An 18,691-nucleotide genomic window follows, 5' to 3' on the forward strand; every position below is an offset into this window, starting at 1 on the left:
TATAACTCGACCGTGCTGCATCAATACACAACCTATCCCCATACCAGAGGCGTCACAATAGACAACATACCCGTCAGATCCCTCTGGAAGAGCCAAAACTGGTGCTGTAATCAATCTCTCCTTCAGCATCTGAAAGCTGCGCTCGCAGGCATCTGTCCACTGGAATTTTGCTGCTTTCTGGGTAAGCCTCATCAGTGGTGCTGCAATAGAAGAAAAATCCTCCACGAACCTGCGATAATACCCGGCCAATCCAAGAAAATTGCGCACCTCTGTTGGAGTAGTAGGCCTGGGCCAATTCTGCACAGCCTCAATCTTCTGCGTATCGACCCGAATACCATCTGCGCCGACAATATGGCCCAAGAATGCCACAGAAGTTAACCAGAATTCACATTTAGAGAATTTAGCATATAACTTCTGCTGACGGAGAACGCCAAGTACCGTCCTCAAATGATCTGAATGCTCCTCGGCTGATCGCGAGTAAATCAAAATATCATCAATAAACACAATAACAAACATATCCAGAAAAGGCCGAAATACCCGGTTCATCAGATCCATAAATACTGCTGGAGCATTAGTCAGCCCGAAAGACATAACTCTGAACTCATAATGCCCATACCGGGTCCTGAAAGCGGTCTTCGGGATATCTGACTCCCGTACTCGCACATGATGATAACCTGAGCGCAGATCTATCTTCGAAAAATATTTAGCACCCTGCAGCTGATCAAACAAGTCATCAATCCGGGGGAGGGGATATTTATTCTTTATGGTCACCTTATTTAGCTGCCGGTAGTCGATACACATCCGCAATGACCCATCTTTCTTTCTGACAAACAATACCGGCGCTCCCCAGGGTGATGTGCTGGGTCTGATAAAGCCCTTATCCAACAAATCTTTCAGCTGCTCCTTCAACTCTTTCAACTCAGCCGGTGCCATCCTGTACGGAGGAATAGATATAGGCTGCGTATCCGGCATCAACTCTATAGTAAAATCAATCTCTCACTCAGGCGGAAGGCCAGGAAGCTCGTCAGGAAAAACATCTGGAAACTCACTGACTACCGGAACAGACTGAAGGGTAGGTATCTCCGCTGCAATATCGTGCACACGAACCAAATGATAGATATAACCCTTCTGGATCATCTTCTTAGCCTTGAGGTATGAAATAAACTTACCCCTCGGCGATGCTGTAGATCCGAACCACTCTATAACTGGTTCCCCTAGAAACTGAAAACGGACTACCTTTTTCTGGCAGTCGACATTAGCATAACAGAAAGACAACCAGTCCATACCCATAATGACGTCAAACTCAAGCATGTCTAACTCTATCAAATCAGCCTTAGTGCTACGATCATAAATGGTCACAGAACAATCTCTATAGATTTGTCTCGCTATAAAAAAATCCCCAACTGGCGTAGCTACCTCAAATGGCTCTATAGGCTCAGACACTATCCCAATTTTACTAGCAACGAGCGGGGAAATATATGATAAAGTAGAGCCAGGGTCAATCAATGGATATACAGACCTGGAGAAAACCAGTAATGTACCTGTGACGACGTTTGGCGAAGCCTCCTGATCCTCGCGGCTGGCCAAAGCATATATGTGGTTCGAGGGACCGCTAGAACCTGAAACGCCACCGCGGCCTCGACCGCGTCCTGCCGATGCTGGCATACCTCACCCTCCAGGGCGTGCAACAGATGGAGCAGAAGAAGAACCGGCGGCTGACCCTGTCGGCTGAGCCACACTACCAGAACCGCTCGCCAACGGACAGTCTCTCATAAAGTGGCCCTGACCACCACAAGAAAAGCAAGCTCCAGTAGCTCGATAACACTTCCCAGGATGAGACTTCCCGCAATGAGGACAACGGGGCCTGGGTGGTCTGGCCTGGCTGGGACCCTTGGATACCTGTGAACCTGCCGTTCTGGAGCCCTGACCGGCCCCAGACGGTCCTGCACTGTCAAATCTCCGGCTACCTGACTGAGTACTCCGACCAGACGGAGGAAAAGGTCTATCTGACTGCTGCTGCTGAGGCTGTCCGCCTCGAGAATCTCCAGAATAGCCTGCGGACCTAGCCCTCTTGGGCGGCCTCCTATCTCGATCTCTGCCAGAAGGATCAGACCTGCGACGGTCCTCCATACCCATCGCATAGGCCTGGAGTCGGGCAATGTCCATGTTATATCCCGTGTTTTCACACGTTTGGAGAAACTTGAATTATATTGGATTTTTGAGATATAAGGTCAAATTTGATATTTTGTTGAACATAGGAGTTATGCATGAAAGAATAGAATCATGAAAGTGTGGGACAAGGCTAAGGGTAATTTTGGAATTTTGGAAATTAGTTTCGGGAATTACAAAATGTGATCCATAAGTATTGGGCTCAAAAAAAAATTGAAGCAAAGTGAGGCCCAAAACGGGGTGCTTGGCCGGCCACTTTGGCTTGGTCCAAGCCCATTTTATAGGTCATGTGCTTGGTCATGTGACCAAGCACTTCAATACTTATATAATTGAAGACTATGATAAGTATGAAAGGAGATAACCAAGAACAAAAAAATAGAAGAGGAGAAAGAAGAGGGTTTCGGGTTTGCTAGGAAAAAATAGGTACCAAAAATCTTGTTCCAAAAATTCTTGTCTTGTGGTTTTCCTACTAAGATAAGGTTCCTTTGTAACTTGGTATAGTTGGATTGGAGTGGGGAGCATTAGAATCATCAAAGTGACTACATCTCCAAGTGAAGAAGACTTGAAGAAAAGGTAAGAATTTCTACCTTTTTATTGTGTTATGAAGTCTTGTTTGTGTTGTAGTATATAGAAATGTGTTTAGTGTATGGAAAAATGGAAGTTTGCAATGTGGGTTTGGTATATGGCTTGTAGCCGTGTGTATATACATGTTGTATAGCCAAAAATGTATAGAATGAAAGTGGAATAAATTTGATTGAATGGAGAAAATTAGCATATGGCCGTGTGGTGTGTTTGACTTGGGAATGAAATGGATTAAGTTTGTTTAGAGTATTGGAGTGTTGTTGTAATGTTTGTAATGTAAATGAAGTTAGAATGATATAAGTTTGTATTGAATTGGAATGTAGAAGCTTATGTCGTTTTAGTATGATTTTCCGACATTAAGGAAATGAAGTTGTTTGGTTGTGAATTATGGTGATCATTGATGAATTTGGAAGTTGGAAACTTGTTATGAAGTTGGATGCCAAAGATTTGATGTTTTGCATAAGTTATGATTTTGGCGGAAAGTTGTATATTATGTATATCGAGTGTATATCTTAAGGGAAACGATATGAAATGTATCTAGAACTATATGGTGATGATCTTGATTGTTGATGAATGTGAAATTATTGATATTAGTGGAAGTTTGGATTGAAATGAAGGTTATGTCAACTTGTGAGAAAAATGTCTAGTTGAAGGATATTTGTGTTCTTAATGTTCTTTGTTGATGTTAATGTTGTCGTTTGGGTTGTTGTTGATGATTTCTAGCCGAGTTGAATTCTCGGGGTGCCATATGTATAGGGGAAGTGCTGCCGAAATTTCGGTAGCCAAATATGCTTAAAGTTGTAATAATGGCATTAATAACTCACAATTGGTAAACTTGACCAATTGCAGTTTTTCGACGAAACGGGAAGTGAGTTTGGAAAGGCTTAAGGGGCGTGAAACGTATGTAAAGCAAACCCAATTCTTCCCTTGGCATGCCCTTAGTGTATTAGGGTCGGATCCGGGCCTCGAAGGACCTCTTGGCCCTCGGAATCCGCAAGACAAAATTTTAGTTTTTCCTTCAGTAGAATTGAGCCATTTTGATACGCTTTTTCTGAAATTATGCAATTGTGCTCTAAATTACTCAGAAAGTCATAGAATGTCTGTATAACCTTCGTAGATGATATTATATGTTTGGAGGGCACAATTTGAGCCCGCCGCCTTATTTGTTCTGAGGTGGGCCCACTATTTCCGGTTTTGCCCCTAATGTGTTAAAGCTTCCTTTTTAAGCGATTTTTGAAAGAAATGTTTTAATTACCCTACTAATCGCTTAACGAATATTATTTTAAATATTCTGTTAAATATTATAAATTATTTTGACACACGGAATGACTTCGGGAAAGTTATACTTCTGTAATTTATTATGATATCCGAAATACATTTAATATGATTCCGTCCGACCCCATTGGATTTGTTTGTCTTTGATACGCTTCATCGAGTCTTTGAAAACATTTATTATATTTTTAAATTGCATTAGTCTCTCACTACTGCATTCGTGGATGTCCCAATGTTTCCCACACTGAGCCCGGGCCAGGATATGTTGTCAAGCGTAATTCTCTGCATTGTTCGCCGCGTCCCGATGTGAGGGGGCAGGTATACGCGTACATGGGTTTGTGGAGTATGATGTGCCATGTCCGCCTATTCTGATCTGATCTGTTATGGCCATTTTGATATGACATATTATGATACGGGGCCACGCCCATTTTTCTGATTCCTCTGGATAGTGGCACCAGCGTCGGGAGGGTGGCCACATTCTGTCTGCCGAGTCCCGTGGCAGGGACCGGATATGATATGATATGATATGATATGACATATGTTTCTATACACATTCTGTCGGTTTTGGAAATATGCATTTGACACTCTGGATTTTGTACTCATTTTCTGTAATCATTATGATTAGACTTCTGTGATTCCGCTTTGCATATTCAGTACATATTTCGTACTGACCCCCTTTCTTCGGGGGCTGCGTTTTCATGCCGCACAGGTACAGACGACAGGTTCGCTGATCCATCTGTTTAGGATCCCACTTCTGCTATTTTGGGGCGCTCTCTTCTTCAGAGCCCATCTTTTGGTACAGTCTGTCACTGCTATCTGGATATGTGCTTTCTTCTGGGTATGACGGGGCCCTGTCCCGTCTTATGATTATGATATGTTCTGTAGAGGTCTGTGGATACACCTGTGTGGGTTCTGTACATATGTTTGGGATACTTTGTTCTATGATGGCCTTATCGGCCTATGTGTGCCAAGTCTGCTTTTTCTGATAAATTCTGTAGCATCCACTAATATTATTATATTATTATTCTGATAATATGCTAATTTGGATATCGGGTACGTATAGGTGCCCAGCTAGGGCACTGGTCGCGGCCCACGGGGTTGGGTCGTGACAAAAGTGGTATCAGAGCAGTTCGTCCTCGGAATGTCCACAGACCGTGTCTAGTAGAGTCTTGTTTATCGGTGTGTTGTGCACCACGCCTATAAACAGGAGGCTACAGGGCATTTAGGATACTACCCTTCTTTCTGTCTTAGATCGTGCGATAGAGCTGTGTTATCAGGATGACCCCTCCCTAACGAGTGGCTATGTTTGCAGATATGCCTCCAAAAAAGGCAACAGCGGCCCAAAAGGCCAAGTCAGCAGCCTTGGGAGAGACTAGCCGGGTCCAGAGGATTACCAGGGCCCAGGCACATATTGCTCCGGGGACTTTGCCCCAGACAGAGGGTTCGTCTACACCGCCACTCGTGGAGGAGATTGGGGCGGCCGCAACCGCAGATCGGGGGGCGGCTCCACCGCCAGCTCCCGCAGTTCCAGTACCGGAGCCTCCAGCTCCACGGCAAGGCACTGAGGATCAGTCTATGAGGGAGGCAGTCCAGTTGCTGACTAGACTTGTGGCAGGGCAGGTTCAGGGGCATGGACTGGGAGGTGACCGGGCGGTCAGACGTGATAGTTCGAGAGCCCGTGAGTTTTTGACTTGTAACCCTCCAGAGTTCTTCGGGACAAAGCCCGAGGAGGATCCCGAGGAGTTTATCAGGAAGATGCGACGCACTCTAGATTTGATTAATGCTTCCGAGACAGAGTCAGTCGCGTTAGCTTCGTACCGGTTATATGATGTGGCGGCAAACTGGTACGAGTCATGGGGGCTATCCAGGGGGGACGGCGCTCCTCCAGCAGTTTGGGGCGATTTTTCTCAGGCATTTCTTGGACATTTTCTGCCCCCATAGTTGCGACGAGCCAGATCTGATAGATTCTTATTATTGAGGCAGAAGGGCCGCAGTATCCGGGACTATAGTTTGGAGTTTGATTCCTTGGCCCGATATGCACCTACTGTGGTGGCTACTATGGCGGACCGGATGCACAGATATATTATGGGGCTGGATCGGTATTTTGTTGATAGCTGCTTAGTATTGGCTGCTCAGCCCGGTATGGACATTGCCCGTATCCAGGCCCATGCCCAGGGCATGGAGGATCGGGGCAGAGGAGGACACCAGCCTGACAGGGGCCAGGATCGGAGACAGCCCAAGAGGGCCAGGTCATCTGGAGATTTTCGGGGCAGACAGCCCCAACAGCCGCAGCAGCCTAGCAGATTTTCATCTCAGCCGGCGCAGAGCGCGCCTCCCCAGCCTACCGGTCGTAGATTTGATAGCCCAGGGTATTCAGGAGCAGGCCAGAGCTCCAGGGTTTCAGGTTCACGGACAGATAGGGGTTCTGGTCAGATGAGGCCACCCAGGGTTCAGTGTTCTTTTTGCGGCAGATACCATACGGGAGAGTGCTACAGAGCCACCGGTGCGTGCTTTTCTTGTGGCCGTCAGGGCCATTCTGTGAGAGATTGCCCGTATAAGGGTAGTTCGGGTGGTGCAGCGCAGCCTACCGGATCAGCCGCTGGGTCTTCATCTTCGTCAGTGGCTATGCGCCCAACGGGGCAGGGTTTTCCAGCACCAGCGGGTCGCGGCAAAGGCCGTGGTGGAGCTTCTGGTATTAGCGGTCCTTCGAACCGCATTTATGCTTTGGCCAGTCGCCAGGATCAGGAGGCATCTCCTAATGTCGTTACAGGTACTTTATTGGTCTTCTCTCGGTCTGTGTATGCATTAATTGATCCAGGTTCGACTTTATCATATATTTCACCTCTTGTTACCGGTAAAATTAGTATTATGTCTGAATCTATAGAGCCATTTGAGGTAGCCACACCGATAGGGGACTTTATTGTAGCGAAACAGGTTTATAAAGACTGTTCCGTGATTGTATGTGGCCGTGATACTAAGGCAGATCTGGTAGAGTTAGATATGACTGAATTTGATGTTATTATGGGTATGGACTGGCTAGCTTCCTGTTATGCTAATGTTGACTGCCAGAATAAGGTGGTTCGCTTCCAGTTTCCCGGGGAGCCAGTTATAAATTGGGCTGGTAATACAGCATCGCCGAAAGGTAAGTTTATTTCATACCTTAAGGCAAAGAAAATGATCAGAAAAGGTTGTATCTATCATCTGGTTCGGGTGCAAGACTTGGACGCTGAGACGCCGACACTTCAGTCAGTCCCCGTGATTAATGAGTTTCCAGATGTTTTTCCCGACGAACTTCCAGGTCTTCCTCCAGAGCGGGAGATAGACTTCTCTATTGACTTACTCCCAGACACTCAGCCTATCTCTATTCCTCCGTATATAATGGCGCCTGCAGAGTTAAAGGAATTGAAGGAGCAGCTGAAAGATTTGTTGGATAAGGGCTTCATCAGACCCAGTACTTCGCCTTGGGGAGCCCCGGTATTATTTGTACGTAAGAAGGACGGGTCGCTGCGTATGTGTATTGATTATCGGCAGCTGAATAAGGTAACTATAAAGAATAAATACCCCCTCCCCAGGATTGATGATTTGTTTGATCAGCTGCAGGGCGCTAAGTGTTTTTCGAAGATAGATCTTCGATCCGGTTACCACCAGGTGCGAGTACGAGAGGCCGATATCCCTAAGACAGCTTTCCGGACCCGATATGGGCATTACGAGTTCAGGGTTATGTCTTTTGGGGTGACAAATGCTCCCGCAATATTCATGGATTTGATGAACCGGGTATTCAGGCCATTCATGGATATGTTTGTAATTGTATTCATTGATGATATCCTGGTTTATTCTCGGTTTGAGGCGGAGCACGCAGATCATCTGAGATCGGTATTAGGGGTACTCCGGCATCAGAAGTTATATGCGAAATTTTCTAAGTGCGAATTCTGGCTGTCTTCAGTGGCCTTCTTGGGGCATATTATTGCAGCTGATGGTGTCCGGGTGGACACACAGAAGATTGAGGCCGTGAAGAATTGGCCCAGACCTACGACGCCCACAGAGGTACGCAGTTTCCTGGGGTTAGCAGGTTATTACAGGAGGTTTGTGGAGAAGTTTGCTTCGATTTCAGCGCCTTTGACAAGGCTGACTCAGAAGGGAGCTAAGTTCCAGTGGTCTGACGCTTGTGAACGGAGCTTCCAGTTGCTGAAGGAGAAGCTGACTACAGCCCCAGTTCTGACTCTTCCAGAGGGACCGGACGGGTATGTTATTTATTGTGACGCTTCTGGCATGGGGTTAGGCTGTGTATTGATGCAGCACGGCAGAGTTATAGCGTATGCTTCCCGGCAGCTCAAAAAGCATGAGAAGAATTATCCTACCCACGATCTGGAGCTCGCAGCGGTGATTCATGCTCTGAAGATATGGAGACACTATTTATATGGCGTTCATGTGGATATCTATACTGATCATAAGAGTCTCCAGTATATTTTCAGACAGAGAGAGCTTAATTTGCGGCAGCGGAGGTGGCTGGAGCTTCTGAAAGATTATGATGTAGATATTCTGTATCATCCGGGTAAGGCTAATGTTGTTGCGGATGCACTCAGTCGGAAGTCTATGGGCAGTTTGGCCGACTTACAGCCAGACAGGAGAGAGATAGCCTATGATATTCAGCAGTTGGCTAGTCTCGGGGTTCGTCTAGCCGATTCTGGAGATACACGGATTTCTGTTCGAGGGGTTTCTGAGTCATCCATCAGGGACGATATTAAAAGGCGTCAATATAAAGATCCTGTCTTAGCTCGGTACAGGGACACAGCCTATGATAAGGAGGAGACTCCGTTCAAGCTTTCACCGGACGACACTTTGTTATACAGAGGCAGGCTGTGTGTACCTGATATTGCAGGCCTTCGGCAGCAGGTTATGAGCGAGGCACATTATGCTCGCTACTCGGTCCATCCTGGGTCTACGAAGATGTACCATGATCTCCGATGCTTATACTGGTGGGACGGTATGAAGCGGGATGTTGCAGAGTTCGTCGCCGAGTGCCCTAATTGTCAGCAGGTCAAGATTGAGCATCAGAAGCCAGGTGGACTGTTGCAGGAGATGGAAATCCCGACTTGGAAGTGGGAGGTTATTAATATGGACTTCATTACAGGTTTGCCTCGCACTCCACGGAAGTATGATTCCATCTGGGTTGTCGTTGATAGGCTGACGAAATCAGCCCATTTTCTTCCCGTCAGGACTACCTATTCCGCCGAGGATTATGCCAGGCTCTATATTAAGGAGATTGTGAAGCTTCACGGAGTTCCTATATCTATTATTTCTGACAGAGGCGCCCAGTTTACGGCGCGTTTTTGGAGGTCGTTTCAGGAGGGCCTAGGGACTCAGGTGAGTCTGAGCACAGCATTTCATCCTCAGAGTGACGGACAGGCCGAGCGCACTATACAGACGCTGGGGGATATGTTGCGGGCCTGCGTTATTGATTTCAGAGGCAGCTGGGATGATCACTTGCCATTGATTGAGTTTGCATATAATAACAGTTACCATTCCAGCATCTAGATGGCTCCGTACGAGGCTCTATATGGCAGGAAATGCAGATCGCCGATTGGCTGGTTTGATATTGGCGAGTCAGAGTTGATTGGCCCAGATATGGTCCAGCAGGCCGTGGACAAGGTAAAACTTATTCGAGAGCGACTGTTGGCAGCCCAGAGTCGACAGAAGTCATACGCGGATAAACGGCGTCGACCGTTGGAGTTTCAGGTAGGCGATTGGGTATTTCTGAAGGTATCGCCTATGAAAGGCGTGATGCGGTTCGGCAGAAAGGGTAAGCTCAGTCCGCGTTATATTGGGACTTATCAGATTGTTCGGAAGGTTGGAAATGTCGCCTATGAGTTAGATTTGCCATCTGATTTGGAAGCGGTACATCCGGTATTCCATGTGTCTATGCTCCGCAAATGCATTGGTGACCCTTCTAGAATATTCCCTGCGGATGATATTCAGGTGACGGAGCAACTATCGTACGAAGAGCAGCCCGTATCTATTCTGGATCGTCAGGTAAGGAGGCTCCGGAATAAAGATGTAGCCTCTGTTAAGGTTCTGTGGCGGAACGATAATAGGGAGGAAATGACATGGGAGGCAGAAGAGGAAATGAAGAAGAAATATCCTCAATTGTTCCCTATGCCCACAGGTAAACTTAAATCCTGCTTAATTTCATTTCAATGTCAATCGTATGTCCTATGTGTTGTTGTAAGTATGAACTCCCCCAAAGTATTTTCCAACCCTATAAGATTAATTTTACATTCGAGGACGAATGTTCTAAAGGGGGGGAGGATGTTATATCCCGTGTTTTCACACGTTTGGAGAAACTTGAATTATATTGGATTTTTGAGATATAAGGTCAAATTTGATATTTTGTTGAACATAAGAGTTATGCATGAAAGAATAGAATCATGAAAGTGTGGGACAAGGCTAAGGGTAATTTTGGAATTTTGGAAATTAGTTTCGGGAATTACAAAATGTGATCCATAAGTATTGGGCTCAAAAAAAAAATTAAAGCAAAGTGAGGCCCAAAATGGGGTGCTTGGCCGGCCACTTTGGCTTGGTCCAAGCCCATTTTATAGGTCATGTGCTTGGTCATGTGACCAAGCACTTCAATACTTATATAATTGAAGACTATGATAAGTATGAAAGGAGATAACCAAGAACAAAAAAATAGAAGAGGAGAAAGAAGAGGGTTTCGGGTTTGCTAGGAAAAATTAGGTACCAAAAATCTTGTTCCAAAAATTCATGTCTTGTGGTTTTCCTACTAAGATAAGGTTCCTTTGTAACTTGGTATAGTTGGATTGGAGTGGGGAGCATTAGAATCATCAAAGTGACTACATCTCCAAGTGAAGAAGACTTGAAGAAAAGGTAAGAATTTCTACCTTTTTATTGTGTTATGAAGTCTTGTTTGTGTTGTAGTATATAGAAATGTGTTGAGTGTATGGAAAAATGGAAGTTTGCAATGTGGGTTTGGTATATGGCTTGTAGCCGTGTGTATATACATGTTGTATAGCCAAAAATGTATAGAATTCATGTTGTATTCTAGTTGTGAATGTGATGGAATTTATGTTGAGAATGAAAGTGGAATAAATTTGATTGAATGGAGAAAAATAGCATATGGCCGTGTGGTGTGTTTGACTTGGGAATGAAATGGATTAAGTTTGTTTAGAGTATTGGAGTGTTGTTGTAATGTTTGTAATGTAAATGAAGTTAGAATGATATAAGTTTGTATTGAATTGGAATGTAGAAGCTTATGTCGTTTTAGTATGATTTTCCGACATTAAGGAAATGAAGTTGTTTGGTTGTGAATTATGGTGATCATTGATGAATTTGGAAGTTGGAAACTTGTTATGAAGTTGGATGCCAAAGATTTGATGTTTTGCATAAGTTATGATTTTGGCGGAAAGTTGTATATTATGTATATCGAGTGTATATCTTAAGGGAAACGATATGAAATGTATCTAGAACTATATGGTGATGATCTTGATTGTTGATGAATGTGAAATTATTGATATTAGTGGAAGTTTGGATTGAAATGAAGGTTATGTCAACTTGTGAGAAAAATGTCTAGTTGAAGGATATTTGTGTTCTTAATGTTCTTTGTTGATGTTAATGTTGTCGTTTGGGTTGTTGTTGATGATTTCTAGCCGAGTTGAATTCTCGGGGTGCCATATGTATAGGGGAAGTGCTGCCGAAATTTCGGTAGCCAAATATGCTTAAAGTTGTAATAATGGCATTAATAACTCACAATTGGTAAACTTGACCAATTGCAGTTTTTCGACGAAACGGGAAGTGAGTTTGGAAAGGCTTAAGGGGCGTGAAACGTATGTAAAGCAAACCCAATTCTTCCCTTGGCATGCCCTTAGTGTATTAGGGTCGGATCCGGGCCTCGAAGGAACTCTTGGCCCTCGGAATCCGCAAGACAAAATTTCAGTTTTTCCTTCAGTAGAATTGAGCCATTTTGATACGCTTTTTCTGAAATTATGCAATTGTGCTCTAAATTACTCAGAAAGTCATAGAATGTCTGTATAACCTTCGTAGATGATATTATATGTTTGGAGGGCACAATTTGAGCCCGCCGCCTTATTTTTTCTGAGGTGGGCCCACTATTTCCGGGTTTGCCCCTAATGTGTTAAAGCTTCCTTTTTAAGCGATTTTTGAAAGAAATGTTTTAATTACCCTACTAATCGCTTAACGAATATTATTTTAAATATTCTGTTAAATATTATAAATTATTTTGACACACGGAATGACTTCGGGAAAGTTATACTTCTGTAATTTATTATGATATCCGAAATACATTTAATATGATTCCGTCCGACCCCATTGGATTTGTTTGTCTTTGATACGCTTCATCGAGTCTTTGAAAACATTTATTATATTTTTAAATTGCATTAGTCTCTCACTACTCCATTCGTGGATGTCCCAATGTTTCCCACACTGAGCCCGGGCCAGGATATGTTGTCAAGCGTAATTCTCTGCATTGTTCGCGGCGTCCCGATGTGAGGGGGCAGGTATACGCGTACATGGGTTTGTGGAGTATGATGTGCCATGTACGCCTATTCTGATCTGATCTGTTATGGCCATTTTGATATGACATATTATGATACGGGGCCACGCCCCTTTTTCTGATTCCTCTGTATAGTGGCACCAGCGTCGGGAGGGTGGCTACATTCTGTCTGCCGAGTCCCGTGGCAGGGACCGGATATGATATGATATGACATATGTTTCTGTACACATTCTGTCGGTTTTGGAAATATGCATTTGACACTTTGGATTTTGTACTCATTTTCTGTAATCATTATGATTAGACTTCTGTGATTCCGCTTTGCATATTCAGTACATATTTCGTACTAACCCCCTTTCTTCGGGGGCTGCGTTTTCATGCCGCGCAGGTACAGACGACAGGTTCACTGATCCATCTGTTTAGGATCCCACTTCTGCTATTTTGGGGCGCTCTCTTCTTCAGAGCCCATCTTTTGGTACAGTCTGTCACTGCTATCTGGATATGTGCTTTCTTCTGGGTATGACGGGGCCCTGTCCCGTCTTATGATTATGATATGTTCTGTAGAGGTCTGTGGATACACCTGTGTGGGTTCTGTACATATGTTTGGGATACTTTGTTCTATGATGGCCTTATCGGCCTATGTGTGCCAAGTCTGCTTTTTCTGATAAATTCTGTAGCATCCACTAATATTATTATATTATTATTCTGATAATATGCTAATTTGGATATCGGGTACGTATAGGTGCCCAGCTAGGGCACTGGTCGCGGCCCACGGGGTTGGGTCGTGACAGTCCATGTCTGTCTGCAATGATACTGCCATACAGCCATCAACCAAATACCGATCCAATCCCATAACATATCTGTGCATCCGATCGGACATATCTGCTACCACGGCCGGTGCATATCGGGCCAGAGAATCAAACTCAAGATTATACTCGCGAACACTCCGACCCCTCTGCTGCAGATGTAAGAATCGATCAGCCCGCGCCCGCCGTAACTCTGGGGGCAGAAAGTGGCGGGTGAAAGCAGTCACAAACTGATCCCAAGTGGCTGGAGGGGCACCCTCTCCCCTAGATAGGTCCCAAGTCTCGTACCAATGGGTGGCAACATCTCGAAGTCTGTGCGAAGCCAGCTCGACCGACTTGGTCTCTGAAGCCCTGACCAAGTCCAGTGAGCGTCGCATCCCCCGAATAAAGTCATGGGGGTCCTCGTCGGGCTTAGACCCAAAAAACTCTGGAGGGCCACATAATAGAAACTCCCGAACTCTCAGGCTGTCCCGCCTGTCATCGTCATCCTCGTCCCTCCGCCCGCGTCTGCGAGCCTGACCTGCTACTAGTGTAGTCAATAACTGTACAGCCTCCCTCAGGGTCCTATCCTCCGCCCCTGGCTGAGGAGCTGGAGTCTCAGGAGCGGGTACACGGACCTCTGGAGCTGCTGAAGGTCCTGCTCCAGGCTGTACTAGTGGGGGTGTAGCAGACCCCTCAGAACGAGGCACAACCTCGGGCAAGTCATAGACACGAGCCCGTGTAGCGCGCTGTGCCTGACTAGTCTCTCCCATCCTCGCTTTGCCCTTCTGGGCCGCCGTTGCCTTCTTCGGAGGCATCACTGCAAACACAATAGCGAGTCAGATCAAAATCACCCTAACAGCACAGCTCTATCGCACGATCTAAGATTCCAAAGAAAGTAACATCCTAAATGCCCTGTAGCTTCCTGTTTATAGATGTGGTGCACAACACATCGATAAACAAGACTCTACGAGACACGGCCTGTAGACATTCCGAGGACAGACTGCTCTGATACCACTTTTGTCACGACCCAGCCCCGTGGGCCGCGACTGGCACCCTACTTGGGTACCCAGACCAAATTACATATTCATTGCCAAATCCAAACTTATTTCAGAATTTCATAAAAGTCATATCAAACATAGTTTATATCAAAATATGTCTTAAGCGGTCGCACAAATCAAAATGTCATATCGAATCCAAACTGAGCGGCGGAATAGACATCGCCGGTCAAAAATGCAAATATAAGCATAAGGGCCATTCAGGGCCATCAAAACAAACGGACCGCTTTAAGACCAGAAAACAAAATCAGACAAACATATATAGGACCCTCGCCCCACATATATGACTACAGGCCTCTACGAACTCAAAACAAAGACATATGGCGAGACAGGGCCCCGCCGTACCCAAATAGTCAAATGTACAGAATATACATAGCAAAAGGGAGTCTGTACCAAAAGTGGACTCCGAGTTAAGAAGGAGTACTCCGAAGTAGCAAAGAGTGAAGCCTACAGTGGAGGATCACCAATATCTGCACCTGCGGGCATGAAACGCAGCCCCCGGAGAAAAGGGGTCAGTACGAAATATGTACTGAGTATGTAAAGCACGGAGTACAGAAATATGGGCCAAAACCGAAAGAAAATCAGATGACAAAGTGGAGTACAAATCAGTATGTCAAAATCCGTATCAAAATCATATACGTATACATAATGCAAACGAAATCATGCAAACGCTTAAGAACGTGGTCGCCACTCCGACGCTGGCGCCACACACAGCATAACACCAGAAGGTTTCAAATCTCCGTACATCCTCGAACACAAACACAACATAGGTGAGCGTATCGCATCACGAGCCATATCACAGCATAACTCCAAATGGAACCCGGCCCTATGGCGAGGCCTCGGGAACCGGAACACAGCGTACGGCCGAATTATCATAAGGCGCACGAATCATAACCGGCCCGAGAACCGGTGAACGAAGTCATAATAGGGCACGAGCGGAGTCGTGAGCAAACAAATGCAATACATATTTCAAAATAGCCTTTCAAAACATAATGAGTTCGTATATCCCTTCATAAACCAAAAATAGTCAAATCGTTAGTTGGTACGAATGTTCATTCCACAAAACGTTTTCAAAGTAGTGCATATAACTCAAAAGCGTAATTTAACATATCATAGTAATCGAAGCATATCTCATAGAGGAATGTTTCGAAATCAAAGGGTTCATATCAATCTTTATTCCAACGGAGAGCCCGATAGGACAACTAGGGCGTCTCGGGGTTAGCGGGCCCACCTCGAGTCAAATTGAGGTGGCGAACATAATTTACGAACATTTATAGGCCAAGAGGTCATACATAATCATTACCAAGTGACCCGATCACATTTCGATAGGTTTCGGACGATTGGTGGCATTCTAGCCAAAATAGAGCCCTTAGGCTTCAATTGAATTGAATGAATAGTAACTTTTCTGTGGATCGGGTTTCGAGGAGCAGAAATGCTCCGGAGGTTCCAATGTTCACCTAACATACTAAGACATGCCAAACGAAGAAGTGGAAAGCCTTACATACCTTACTGACGTCTTATGCTCTCCCAAAAGTCAAGTCCCGTTTCGTCCGAAATCTGCAAATGGTCAAAGTTACCAATTTGAGATTCTTAGGCTTAAAAATGCCATTAACTTCATTTTTGCCTACCGAAATTTCAGCAGCACTTCCCCTATAAATCTAACGTCCCCGAGACTTAGCTCGGCTCAAAATACATCAACAACAACAGCCCACACATCATCAAACAACACAAATCATAATCAAATCATTCTAGCTTCAAAGTTCTACCTTATTACATAAGTTGACAACTTTTCATTCAAAACTTCAAAATCCCAAATCTATATCCACATTATTGTATTCATTCTGTCACGACCCAGCCCCGTGGGCCGCGACTGGCGCCCTACTTGGGCACCCAGACCTGGTTACATATTCCAGTTACATACAAACGATTAGCCAAAGCCAGTAAGGCTACATAAACAGACTTGGACCATTTCCAGGAAAAATTTCGGCAGAGTTTCCTCTGTTTTACGGACTACCCAGTATATCCTGCACGCAGAAAATACCAACAAAAGCCACTCAGGGCTAACAGGACAATATATATATACATATATCAAACGCGGACTGGCCGCCTCGGCGTATAGAATCGCCTAATCAAAACATGCGGACTGGCCGCCTCAGTATATGAGAATCACACAACGACCTGTTCACATAACCATACCTAAGGACCATAACCCACAACCCTGTCCACAGACCTCTATCAGACCGACAGAATCATATGGCGGGACAGGGCCCCGCCGTACCCGCACAGCCAAATATACAAAATATATACAGCAACATATGTCTATACCAGAAGTGGACTCCGAATCGAATAAGAGTACTCCGAGGAAGCAAAAAGTGGAGCCTACTGCGGAGGATCACCAAGATCTGCACCTGCGGGCATAAAACGCAGCCCCCGGAGAGAGGGGGTCAGTACGGAATATGTACTGAGTATGTAAAGCACGGAGTACAGAAATATGAATCAAAATCGAAAGCAAATCAGATGTCAAAGTCTGTATCGAAATCATATACATATATATATAATGCAAGTAAAATCATGCAAACGTTTAAGAACGTGGTCGCCACTCCGACGCTGGCGCCACACACAGCATAACACCAGAAGGTTTCAAATCTCCGTACATCCCTGAACAAAATCATAATCATCGGTGAGCGTATCGCATCCCGAGCCATATCACAGCATAACTCCAAACGGAACCCGGCCCTATGGCGAAGCCTTGGGAACCGTAACACAGCATACTGCCGAATTATCATAAGGCGCACGAATCAAAACCGGCCCGGGAACCGGCGAACGAAGTCATAATAAGGCACGAACGGAGTCGTGAGCAAACAAATGCAAATCGTCTTTCAAAATAGTGTTTCAAAACAAAGTAAATTCATAAATGACACCATATTACAAAATAGTCGAATACTTAGTCGACATAAAGTTTCATTTCGCAAGACGTTTCCAAAATGGTCCATATAATTCAAAACGTAGGTTAGCGTATCGGATTGCCCAAACCTACCCCGTAGGAGGATGTTCCAAAGATCCGAAGTAATATGTACAAATTTATTATCAAAGGTGGCCCGAAGGGCAAATCGGGCATTTTGGGGTAGCGGGCCCACCTCGAGTCGAAGTGAGGTGGCGAACATGTTTCTACGAGCATTTATATGCCAAAGGTCATACATTATCATTCCTAGGTTACCCGACCACATTTCGATAGGTTTCGGACGAATAGTGGCATTCTAGCCAAATTGGAGCCTTTAAGCTTCAATAGAATTGAATGAATAGTAACTTTTCTGTGGATCGGGTTTCGAGGAGCAGAAATGCTCCGGAAGGTCACATATTCAACTAACACCCTAAGATATGCCTAATAAAGAATTGGGAAGCTTTACATACCTCTCAGATGTCGTAAGCTCCTCCAAAAGTTCCGTCCCGTTTCGTCAAAAATCTGCAAATGGTCAAAGTTACCAAATGAGATCCTTAGGTTTATCAATGCCTTTAACTTCATAATTGCCTACCGAAATTTCGGCAGCACTTCCCCTATAAATCTAACATCCCCGAGGCATAGCTCGGCTCCTATTTTATCCACTACAACAGCCCACATATCAACAACCAAAACAAACAACAATAACACCATTCTAGTTTCAAAGTTTTACGTGATTTCATAAGTTGACAACTTTTCATTCAAACCTTCACAACTCCAATGCTACATCCACATAGTTGTATGCATTCCCACATTCAAACTTATATAATCCCATTCTAATTACAAACCATGCCATACACGAAATTGCATAAAAATCCATTATTTTCCCAAATTCTTCAAAACATCTAAAACGCACTACGAACATTCTAACTCACGTCGCTTCATTCCGAATTCATCAACATTGATATAGATTCATATCTAAAGTCTATAACACCCAAGATATACATTGATATACATAAAAATACCGAAGGTATACGCTTTCCGATAATACTCAAAATCATTTTCTCAACACCAATTTCATTCACCAATTAACCATTTACGATATAAAGGCCACAACAACACATTCTACCAACTTAAACAAGATCAATTCAAAGCAATTTCCCTATGTATGGCTCACGGCCAAACACACTACAAACACACACCCACGACTTTCTATTTACGTTAAAATTACGGGATTCTCGCCCACTTCCAATCCTTAACACATTCCTAGCAATTCTATAACATTAGAGGGGCAAGATTCTTACCTTTTACTAACTTTCCGACTTGTCGCAAACGGAATCCTTGTGCCAAACCAATTATACCA

The sequence above is a fragment of the Lycium barbarum genome, chromosome 4 (assembly GCF_019175385.1).
Source record: "Lycium barbarum isolate Lr01 chromosome 4, ASM1917538v2, whole genome shotgun sequence".
Taxonomy (NCBI): domain Eukaryota; kingdom Viridiplantae; phylum Streptophyta; class Magnoliopsida; order Solanales; family Solanaceae; genus Lycium; species Lycium barbarum.